This window comes from Melozone crissalis, unplaced genomic scaffold (genome assembly GCF_028551555.1).
Source record: "Melozone crissalis strain CALT ecotype California unplaced genomic scaffold, PUWL_Pcris_2 ptg000016l_1, whole genome shotgun sequence".
Classification (NCBI taxonomy): domain Eukaryota; kingdom Metazoa; phylum Chordata; class Aves; order Passeriformes; family Passerellidae; genus Melozone; species Melozone crissalis.
This window is the reverse complement of record NW_026535794.1, coordinates 37,722,910-37,735,792: the sequence shown is the minus strand read 5'-3', so window position 1 is coordinate 37,735,792 and position 12,883 is coordinate 37,722,910.

The following is a 12,883-nucleotide window of genomic DNA, read 5'->3' as shown; positions in this document are numbered from 1 at the left end:
GCTTAAACTCACTAACAACTTCATAAATAATTTTTTTTTAGATCTAAGGAGATCCACTTCAAGGCACCTGTAGGTTTTTTGCCCTACTATCATAAGCATTTTGTTCTAAAAACTGCTTATAAATCTAGCTAGAAGCCTTTGTAAAGTCTAAGCCTGTTTTTCCTTATGGTCAGAATTGACTTATTTCCCTTCATATCAAGGCCAGCACTTGCCATTCTTTCCCTTTTTTTTCCTTCCTCTCCTCTGTGGTGTATCTGGACTCAGAAGCTTGTCCCCATCTCTTGTTTGTTTTACTAAACAAGAACACCAGGTTGTCCAAAATCATTACCTTGGCAAGAGCTTTCCCCAAACAATGTAAGTGCATCAAGGTGGTTTTACAGCTGAAGCAAATTGCCCTGCTGAGAAACAACACCTCTTAGCCCAGGGATTCAGTTAACACACCCATGCTGCCCCAGACTGGCTAATATCACTGGACACTGCTTTTGGGGCCAGGGCCACTCTTGGTGATGGACCCTTTTGTTCTGGATGTTTCTGGGATCTGCCAACAAGTCCCTACTTTTTTTCTTTGGATGATGTAATTTCCATAGATCTTGCCAGAAGTCTCATTTGGCTAACAATGCATCAGGAAAAGCAATACATCTCTGTGAAACTATAAAGGACAGAACAGAAGCAGATACTGAGCACAGATAAGCCAAGATATCTTTTACCACTTGAGGTACTGATGACTGAACTGTGCACAATTTCAAGGTGGATTGCACCAAAATCCTAAATCTTGATTCATCAACGTCATATCAATGCTATTTATATATATGTCAGAGTCTGTCCAGAAACTAAATTCCCAAGGTTTTACTTGCTTTACTTTTACTAGTTGTAATTTTCTGTTTGTAGTTTAATAGATGTTGGAAGAAGAGGAAAAGAGAGCAGTGGTTCATTTTTCATAATGGTTATTTTTTTTTAAGGGATTGACAGAGGCTTTTTCCCCCCAATTATAACTGCTGCTTTGAGCAGACAGTCAAATAACGATCCCCATATCCATGGCATAAATCTTTTTTTGTTAGGCTATGTTTTACCATTAGCGTTTGGCCTTCCTATGTAATTACAGTTCATCAAGCACAAAAAGTATTTGTCAGTCTATTAATTTTCTGCTGGAATCCTCCATTATTGCTCACTTGAGTGTGCAGATCAAGCTTCTTCAGGATCCAACTGGTAGTGACCCCTGTCATTAAAGAGGAATTCCATCCACTGCTCAGCCCTCCCCTGCATCAGTGGCTCCTAACTTTCTCATGCAAATTCTGTCAAGCCAAAAATGTCTGCGCCTGTTCTCAGTCCAGTGATGAATTATTTTGGAAAGCATGAGTAAAATCAATTCAGTCACTTGAGTTAAGCCAGCATGAAAAATAAGCTCCGCTTTCGCCATATGTGCTGATTGAAATTTTCAAGCATGGAAATCTTAAAAATGGCTAATTCTCCACACGTCATTCCAGGTTGTTTTATAAATCCTCACAGAGGAAGGAAAAATTATTCATGGCTAATGAAAAATGGTTCAGTAATTGTAAACTTATGAGCATTTAAAGTCACACATTTGTTTAAATTGTCCCTGAAATAAGGGATGAGTTAATGCTGCTCTACTTTAAGCTAATCAATTATCAATAATGTCCCTGACTTTAAGTCTGTTTTAGTATACAATAAGTGTGGCTGTATCACATTTTTAAGTACCTTTTTTTAAAAAAATACAGTAAATAACACTGACATGTATTAATGAATCAAGATCTAGGAATCTAAGGTATTCCCAGAAATATGTGACTCCTCCAGTATCAACTCTACCATATCCAAAACACACAGTACTTACAGTGACTGTTCTGCACTGTGTGAATCTTGATGACCTATTTTTTCTGTTACTTAAGCTGTTGTCTTGCATACAATATACAGAAAGAATACAGTGGCTAAAACAACAAAATTATTCTAGTGGTCATGTGTCATGGGTTGGGATAGGGACAGCTCCAGCCAGTAGGGTGAGAGGGAGGAAGAATGGGCTGTGCAGTCAACACAAGCATATTACCTACAAGTCAGGATACACCAAGCTTGTGAGTCACCACTTACAGAGAAAAGGGGAAGAAGCTTTAAAATTTTGGACCCTACCCCACTAAATTGGCATTCACTCATACAGTGCAGGAGCCAAAATTTCCTTGGGACTCCATAGAGTCAAATGGAGGGAGACAAATCCTACTTTAGGAGCTTTCAGCTTTGAAGATAACTGAGGGCTAGGGAAAGTGAGATAATATGTCAGTGGATCACTACAGGTACGACAGTAACTGTCATCTTGGATTTGTTTTATTTGACGGTCATGGAGGTGAAGTCCAGAATTATGGCAGATATAGGGTTAAAACAGTCAAAAACGTATAAAAGAAGAAAGTAGGATAAAAATAATGAGATGAAGGAAATGAAAAGAGCTATAGTGCAGAGCGTATGAGAAGATTAAAAGACCTACCATCCTTTAAGGAAATACCACTACCTAAATGTAAATCAGTGAAGAGTATTGAGCTAAAGACTATTTTTCTCTCCCAATTTCCTAACTGATCTCTCTGTCAAAAGTTTGATCCATCCAGAATAAAAAGGAGAAAAAAGTGCATAAAAATGAAATAAGGATCACAGAGTTATTTTCACCTGACCTATTTTTCATGACTAACAAGCTACATCTTTATGTTAGAAAGGTAAAGCATCTGTGTAATCTTAGTCAATAGTGTTCTCATTAGGAGTAACTAATGGTCTTACAATTGTTTGAAACACTTTATTTGCTATAGGAGCAAGGTCAAAGTCTTGCAGAAGTAAATTAATTGTAGCAGTGTTTGTGCTAGTTGAGAACACCTGCAGCTATTCCTGAGATCCAATGGTCAATGACACTAACCTAACCTGGGAAGCAATGATATGAAAGTAAAGACCTTGTCAGTTAAGTAATCCTGCTGGTTTTAAAGATAAGGAATTTTTTAAAACCCACCCCCCTCCCACCACCCTACAATATTTTAGCATAGCTAATATCTTTTAAATAATGATTCAGCTGTAAAATCAACATCATGGGATCAGTACCTTCCATGGTGCTTTTTCATCTACATTGATTCCTTTAAATTTCATTTTAGTGGGGTTGGATGTGTTCAACCATGTCAAATATACAAGTGTACACTGTTGCAAGTTTATACTGCAGGCAGTGTCCACACAGGTTTGTTCACAGGTCTGCTGGATCTGATCAGAGCACAGGCTCTCTCCCCCAGACAGCGTCTAAATGCTTTTGAAACAGTCCATGTAATAGTTGATCTCAGTCGTGAACGGAGTCTGTGGCAGAGCTAATACCTTGATGCTAGTCAATGATCAAATGCTCTCAGTGACAAAACTCCTGCTGCCTCAGGCCATGTTTCAGATTAAAGTCAGATCCAGTGTTTGGTTTTTTATGTATTATATATTTGTATTATATTTTCAAACTTTTCTTGAAAGTTTTTAACACCAATACAAACACATAATCGAGAGATTAATATATTTTAACCATTTTGATTCCCTCACAACATTTCATAATTGTGAAGTCCTCATGTAACCACTTCCTGTGAAAACCAATAACAACAAAAACCCTTTTATCTTGTTAATAGTGTGAACAGATGCCAGTAACGGTGGATCCTTCTACCTCTAACAGAGCAGGCATTGCTGGACAGATGATCCATCCATATGAGAAACTAGCAGTAGGACACCTGATACATTTCTGCCCCGTGCTAAGACAGCAGGGATTCTCTGATTTGCACAGGGTTTTGAACCAATCTGCAGCAGCTGCATCCTTTCAGTGAAAGTGTTTTCGTCGTGGCCCTTTTCTTCTATACGTAATTGCTTAGTGGCTAGTATGTTTAAACAGTGTGTAAGAGAGTAGAACTCATTTTTCCTTTACCTCAGTGGTTTAAAACTTATTTTGACAGGAAACTCAATCACTTGATTCTAAGTTAAGAGGGCAGGAGATTATCTGCACTCTTCTTGGTGTGGTTACGCTGCCATATAGCCAAGAGAACAAAGATTCCATGAGAGGCAATGTTTCAGCAAGACTGTACCTGAGGGTTAAAGCTCATCAGCTCCCATACTGAGAATAAATTCACTTTTTAAAATCAACTGTACTTCCCTATTGTAACTTTTACAGGTTGGCAACCAGCAGACTTCCAGAATGGGCAAAAGGACTTAGTCATCATGTGGCCATGTTGCACACATGCCTGATAACTTGGTGTAACAAACCTCCTGAAATGTGACATTTAGCTGAATTTGTATTTTAGCTGAAATGTGTATTTTAGCTGAAATGCAGTTCATGGACCTAAATCAGGATTTTAATTTTTGGAGCTATAAATATTGGGGGAATATCTAGATCTTCACTCAACACAAGGATAGGGTATTCCAAGCATTGTCACTGAGGCATCTTTTTGTAAGTGTACTGATGAAAATAAAAAGACCCTCAGTTAAACAAACACTGTTGCCATCTGTTATCCTTTCAGTTATTACAATCTCCTACTCCAACAGCTACAACTCAGTGCCAAATATATGAAGCAGTGCTGCCATGTGAAAAACATGAGTATATCCTGAGAACAGAGCATATACTGTGCATCACCTCATATTTAGTAAATAACTTCTGTTTAACATTAAACCTCCCTGTGCTTCTCATGCAGTTGCCTAGCTGCAAATGCAATGTCAGGTATTTTTATCTTGTGCAAGACTATGCTTCCACGAGCAATTATAATCTAATTAAAGTCATTAATGTTTATGCCCTAGGGAAACATTCAGTTATTTGTAGGCATATGAGTTTTTCCTGTCTTCCGATCCTTGTTGTAATTTCTGCTTTGTTGAGCACTTCTAAATATCCACAAGTTACTTCACTTGCCACCTTAAAGCTGTGCCACCATGTAGCCTATGGCACTGTTTTCAGTGCTTCTGTTTAAAATTATACTGAATTAAAATGGGTAAAATATATTAAAGTTTCAGAACTGGAGCAGCTTTTGAAGCCAGGGTTTCTTTTTTCCTTTTACCAAAAGATGTTCAAGTTTTTCATACCATAAATCATTCCTTAATCAGAGTTCAGAACTGTCTGTGCCTTTCAAATGCAAGCAGATACCTAGAAATGTCTGAAAGAATACACCAGTGATTTCAGAACATAGAGCACTACTATAATCCTCTATAAAAACTATTTTGGAGCTAGGAAGTGTCAGTGAGGTAAAGATTTTAAGATAGGGTTGGAAAATTTCCTATTATTTATCAATTATATAGCAAATCTTTTCATCACTAAATTAATAATATTTTGTAAAGTGCTGAAGTTTTATTTTCAGGGTTCTGATGGGACTTGATCCATAGACAACAAAGCCAATCCAAAGGATCCCACTGATTTAAGCACGGTCTGGAGCTAACTTCAGTGCTCTCAGTGTCAGAACACAGGCCACTAGGTAAAAGAAAGAACAGTGGTACAATTTTCACATGGTGTCTCTAATAACTTCCCAGGTTTCCAGGTTAGGGCTTTTTCTACTTGGAACTGGGGATGTTTGGGTGCAAGGTGAAACAGCCAGCCAAAGAACACATGATTTCATTTCAAGCAACCCAACTCAATTACTGCAGAGGGTGTGGGAAGTGATCTGTCTGTATCACTGCTGTCAGCCCAAGGGAGGATGTCTGCTGATGGCCTGTGACAAGCAAAACATTTTCACAGCTATGTCTACTAGTCTATCACCAAAAAATGTTCCCCATCACTTTAGAGAAAAGGGGATTTTAAATACAGCTGTGGAAAAAAAAAAGTGTTTTCTCATGTAATTCCACATTTCAAACATTTTTCACTCCACATGAGTATGAAACTAAAGCTTCTTGAAGGTTTTCACCATGAGAAAGCACACTTTCCCTGACACTTCCAGATCAGATTCACTGTGATCTACAACCTGGTCTAAACAAGGGGTGTGAGTTTAAGCCTTTTTCTAACATAGCATGAGCACCAGGTTTCCTGGGGGTGGATATAAACACTCAAACATTTTACTGCAGCCAGGACGTGATCCCAGTAGTGTTTGTGAACTTGATTGCTGTGGTTTGGGACAATTGCTTGTCCATCTTTATCTCTCCCCAGCATGGGGTCGAGATAGCTGTCCCAAACTAAGCTAAATATACTTCAGTTTGACAACCAGTCACTTAATGACAAAAGTAATTCCAGTAAAATATTCCCAACCAGTGTCAGTAATGCTCCTTTTGGAACACATTCTAAATAGCAATCAGCATGGCCAGCCTGACCTTGTCTGAAATCTGCTCAGAAGACATTTACTTAATGAGACTAGAAAGCTAGAATAGAGTCTGACGTGGCCTGTGTTCTCCACAGACTGGGGTGCTTTTTAGCTGGAGTGCCCTTTAGTAGGGGTCTGCTGGCTCCAAAGTACAGTCCCATGGTCAAGGCAGTATGGGTCATTAACACTGAGTCAGCAGGATTTAAGCACATATTGTTACATGCAAGTTGTTCTAAATATGGATTGTGAAATCATTGATCCTTGGGAATTATTCTTAATATCTGCAGAATTAAGAAATGCAGACAGACATTCTGTCTCAATAACATAAGCATAACTTTATTTACAATGTTTTTTAAGTTGACTTAAGAACATGTATAGAAATAGTCTTTCTACAAAGTGTTGCATCCACAATCCTAGGGAAAAAAAAAGTAAAACCTAAAATATTTTTCTCTGTTTTCAAACTAGAAAGATGTCAAGCGGTTCTGAACAGCTGAGTTGCTTGTATTACTTAGGGGAAGTGTTCATCAACATTTAGGCATGTAAACTCTGTATATTTAAGGTTCCTTTAGCATACCTTGTTTCCTTTGTAAGTCAGGACATCATAAGTTTAAACATTATGCTGAGAAGGTTTAATTATCTGCCACTTGCATCACGTATTTCCAGCCCACACTTTACTGTCCAAGCTATTAACTGAAAGTTTGGAATATGACTACAGGTTAAAATGGATTTATTTGATTAATGTGTGTGTACAAGTGTGGGTTCTCTTGTGAACTATTCAAGTGTTGAGTTTAATTGAGCTACAGCTGGTGCTGACTGTGTTTTCAGGGAGTAGGGATTTACTGACTGATTGACTGTCTCTCCCTTTTAACCTGGATGAAGATGTGTTCAGGAAGAAGTGAAATTTCCTGATGATACAAAACCACAGGGAGAATAGAAAAAAAGAAAAGAGCAATAAACTGAATGAAAATAAGAGCACATAAAATCAAGTAGTTTATATAAAAGGAATGAAACTAGACATGCCAGTTAGAAAATGCATAAAATCAGGGATTTTGTTTGTAAATCTCCAATTCAACTGGGGAGGAAGGAAGAGGGAAAAAACCAGTAAGAGCTGCTATTCCAATGACAATGCAAATCTCCTTTGGAGAGGCAGAATAAATTAAATTAATGAACTTTTAAAACCCTTCAGCTGAGAACCTCTCTCCCTTGTTGGCAGAGCTAGATACAGCTGTTCAAATCATATCACAGAGGGAAAGCAGAAAATCAGAAAAAGAAATTTCAAAAATTTCCTTCCCTGCTCAAGAATGTCAAAAATCCTGTGTAACTTGCAATAAGTACTGCTTACCCTAAGAAAAGGCAGAGAAACCAAATGCAAATTGCCAAAGTGTAACCAAAAGTATAAAAGAGAAATAGAGCTATCCAGTTAGAAACAAACAAAAACAAAAACAAAAAAAAAAAATCCCCCCAAACCTCCACAGATTTCATCATCTGGAAAAGCACTCCAAAATTTAACACTTGCCTTTATTTTGCCTGGATAGAAGTTCTGGACAGTGACTCAGAAAGAGGACACCACAAGGGCCCTTTCCAGATATTCTGGATGTGCAAAACCAACACCCCACATCCATCCTGCCCCTATTCATCTTCCAACATTAACAGAGCACATCCTGCCCTTCTGTAAGTGGGAAAGTCACTTCAGTATTTAAAGTTTTTCTTCTGCTTGACCTTTCCTTTTTTTCACCAGTAATGTCATTGCTGTCTTTCCATAAAATGTGATCTGTTCTTTACAAGAAGGTTTAATACACCTTTTTTTCCTCCTCTCTTGCAAGGGAGAAATAGTCATTTTTAATTGTCCTTAACATATATCTTGTTGCTGCCCACAGTTATAAATTAAGATGTTCTAGAAATGTGCTTTGTTTTCATGATTCATATTTTTATTCACTGAGAAAGAACATGTTCTTTTGCATGCAAAAATAATTAAGGAAATCTAATTATTCAGGAAATCAAAGTGGTTCTGAATAATGTCCCTAGTATGATTTTGCATGTACAGTCTAGGAAGCTGCAACGTGAGATTTTCAAGAAGTTTCTTGTTTTTTATACTAGGATAGGAGAAGTCATAAGAACACTCTGTGCCAGGTTTGCCAATATCTCAAAGGCTTGAAAATCTCAACTGTCATTTGACTTGACAGGTCAGGGAAGCAGATGTACTTCTAAAAACACACACGGGAGCTGGGAGCGAAGGCATGCAATGTGTGGGACTGTGATGACATTATGTCACTGAGAATTTTGTCTTTTAACTTGGATTTCAGAGCATAAACCCCTCTAGCAGGCCAATCTTAAGCTTCTCCCCAGTGCTGTAGCTTCTCTCCTGTTCCATTACCCTGGTTGCCAGATATATCTGTCAACAGATGGCTGATTGGAAGAACTGGCTCTTTTTTGGCACAGAGGGTCACCAAACAGGAAAGAGACATGTGCTCAATATAATACACAATAAAATGTGAAGCTTGAGCTCAAATGACAGAGTCTATTCCCAGTAAATGAGATCTGAAAAGTCTAAAGAATGTATTGGAAGTGTAAGATTTTATTCACATGGTAGTCAGAACAACTCCTTAAAAAGACCCATCCTTATCCATCTCAGAGGAATTCAATGCATGCTAAAAACAGTAAAAAATGAGAATAATAGGGAAAAAAAAAACAAAACACACCAAACCCCATAAAAATACACACACTGCCAGTAGTAACCTCTGATTGCTGATTATCACAATGGCAGAGAGAGAGATAAATTCCCTAAGTTCTTTGTTACAGTGTGCACAGTACAGTGCAGAACATTAATGAGTAGGTGCTTCTGCTGTTGACACTTCTTTAAATAGTGTCCCATTCATATGGATAGAAAAGAAACAAGTTGTGAGGAAAAGTTACTGAGAGTTCTTCCTACTTAGCAGAGTAAAGAGAAGGTGTTTACAGGGTGGTATCCCCTCCTTTTTTCCTCCAAGTATAATCTGTTCCCTACACAAGAAATAAATTAGGTGTCTTTCCAGATTTTATGAAGAACATTTAGAAGAGAGATACAAGTATGGAATAAATTTAAAATATTAATGGGAAAATAATGTAAAAACATATATAAACATTAACATGCTGAATTTTAAAAAAATTGTACCAAGACTGACAGCTATGGCTTCATCCTTGCAGGTTTGCATGTACATTATCAAATATACCAATATACTGTATTTCCATTTTATTCCAATATACTGTATTTCCATTTTATTCCAGCAAAAGAAGATAGCCTTTGATTTGGCCAGCAAGTTTGATACTTCTTCTGTGCTGGAGTAATTAAAAGCAAAGCAGAAAAGCTTCTAATCCTAAAAGGATGTATTGAAATCCCACAATTTTTTTATTATCTTCCTCCAAAGTACTATTTATAAATTCTGTCTTTGATAGCTTTTCTACAAACTATTTGTGAAGCACATCCACTTGCAGAGTAATCTGGCTCCACCAAGTGACGATTGCTGTGATTGCTAGTCGACACCTGGACCTAAGAAAACACAAAAGGGTACTAAATATTAACCCAATTTGGTAACATGGGATTTTTCTGGATAGCTTTGAACTTCACTATATCATACATTTTAAATAGATTATCTTGAAGTGTAGATGGTAAGGGAAAACAATGAAGCAATGCAAGGAACTTACTTGTCCCCCTGGATGAAATTTTGTCTTACAAAAGTACCCATTGTATTACTATTAGTAACTCCACCAACAACACCTGTGAGAATAATTGTAGGAGGGTAGGAGGGAGGCAGGAGAGTAAACTAAGTTTCCTGAAATTCATTCTGCACCTTCTAGGTGCAGATAGATAATGAGAGAAAGCCTGCTGGAGTATCAAGAATGTGTATGACTGAACTTGCCACACACAGTCCTTAATGTAAGGTCTAAGAGAACATGCTCTGGACAGCTCAAAACAAAGTGGATGAAAATCACAGGTGTAAAGAAGATTATTATAAAATGATTTCTGCAAAACTAATTTTGAACAATGGCACATTCTGAAAGGGAAGTTTTTAAAGCACTTCAGGTGGCCAGGGAGAGACTATGAAAAGCCTGACAGTGAAACTGGAATTGCTTTGGATGCTGCCTGCATTGACCATATGAACCCACCCAAAGACCCTGGGCTTAAATTTTACAAGCTCACAGGGGCATGAGAAAGTAGCTCTGCTGAACTTTGAAACTACCATGATGCAGTTGATACGGTTTAAATATCACTGTTAATCAATTGTAAATTTTGCCATAAACAGCAGGATTTCCTTTATCATCATTGTTACATGCAGTAGTTATTTTTGGTGAGGAAGACTATGGAAAGGCTGAGCAAACTCAGTTTTACTTTGATTAATTCTTAACAAAAAAACCAATGCAAGGGGCCGACAGCTATTGGTAAGAATCATCAACCAATGCCCATGGATGTACACATACACGAGGCATACAAACTATTATAAATTAATTTAATATATATTAATATCTTTGGATTATCATTCTCTCTGCCATAGTCCATAGCTATACAATAATGCAGTGTTCATTTAATTTGTGTGTTCCTTTGAAAAGACTGGTTGAGGAGGAAGCCTGCTCCACGTAACAGGAGATAACTCAGCTTGCCCAAGGAAGAGAAAACCAGAGGGCACCACAAGAAGAAATAGACAGGACATTTACAAGAATGAGCAGTCTGGCTCTAGAAAGACTGGAAAGAGATTGCAAACAGGACTACACAGAAATTTGAGCACCCAGCAGCTCAAACCTAAGGTCTGTCTGCACTGTTAGTGGACAAGAAGAGAACAATCCATAAATCTTTTTTCTGTGTGTGTCACCTCAAGTTGCCTTAAGAGTTCTTTATATTAAAAAAAGTAGACATGCAACTATTTATTTAAATAAAGTTTAGCTTTTTTTAGCCCAGAATTGTTTGGATCTTTTGGGGGAGCTCATAATAAGATGAAAGCCTGAGGCATTTCCCATCAAAGCTGTATTCCACTCTGCATCTTGTCACAGGAGGGAACAGACAACCTTGCAGACCAATAGAAGCTGCTAGTGTCCTAGATCCTGGTGTTATTTTGAGAAAGTGCTGGGGGTGTGAATAAAATACCAAGGAAAATCACCTCTGGATCTGAACTGACTCCTTTTGAAGAACACATTGAGATGCTTCTAAAAACTAGATTTTTGCTTTGATTTCTTGTTAGTCTGACACCTAAATAATGGTGGGGGGGGAATCACATGTATTCTTCATGCTAAAGATCAGGGGCAAATAAAAATCTTGGGGTTTTTTTCTAGGACTTCATTTCTTTGAAATTGCAGACCTTTACAACTTATGGACTTCAGTATCAGAGAGAAATGCAATCCTTGGAATCCTGAAGAATTAGTGTTAGTGTTATTGTCTCTAACAAAAGCTAGCAACACCAAATTCCACTGGCCCATAAGAAGTCATCCACTCCAGAGTTAAAAATCACAGTTATCCCAAACTGTAAACTGACTGTCCAGCAAACAGCAGCTTAATCAGGAAGAGTAGAGAGCAATAAGCAGGTAGAATACAATACAAATTAAAAGAAGAAAGTGAAGATCTTAGTAAAATCTGTGCTGAAGGCTGAACTGAAGAAAATAAATACTTAGTTGAAATATCTGGTGATTCTGATTTTAAATTGTACTTTGGTGTAAGATTTCAGGATTAAAAAAAAGCCCAAGTGAGTTTTCATGAGGCAACAGATAAGCTACAATAAACCAGTACTAAGGCAGACGCATGAAAACATTTTTAGCAAAAGAATTATGGCAGCTGCAGACTCCCTCATTCCTTGCTCACTTGTAAGTACTCCAGTTGACTACATAAAACCATTCACTAAGACCTAAACCTCTTTGCTATCAAATAATGCACAGTCTGACAAATTATATAAAAATAACAGAATTAAAATGGGTTTGCAGCTGGGTAATATGTGTTTTTTCAGTCTACAGGCAATCAGATAAAATATGGTGCGTACATTGAGATCCTATTTGATGCATAGCAGTATTTTCCTCCTATTTCTAGAACTTCTGTGTTTCTAGACCTCTTTAAAAAAAAACATAAAAAAGAGAGGCCTAGGGTTAGCCATCACTTCTTAGCTGGCCTAAGCTGATCAGGAGTATCCATATGTGTGTGTGTTATTCCTTGCTGACTGGAGCAGCAGCCAGGGTGTCTGATGCAGGTGCAATAGTACCTGTAGGAATTAAACTAGGAAAGCCAGAAATAAGTAGCTTTATTTAAATGTATATAACAGGAACTCTGATAATCTTCTGCAACAGTCTACATCTAGTCTCCAACAAAAAAGTGGTAGAAGAGATGTGTAAGAATGTGACTGCATGTTGAGTGGGCTCCATGACTGCAATTTCATTTTCTCTACAGCATCTGCATAGAAAACTGTCATTTGAGCAACTCTGTTCAGATTTGTGCTTATTTCTTGGTAAACAATTACTTCAATCTAATTTATCTCATGACATTTCTATAAAACTGCTTTGTACTAAAGTAATTTGAAATTTTTGTATCAGGTCTCCTTCCAGCCTTTTATTTTAGAAGTTGTTGGCTTAACTACAGTGAAAAACTTTCTGGGAACATACTG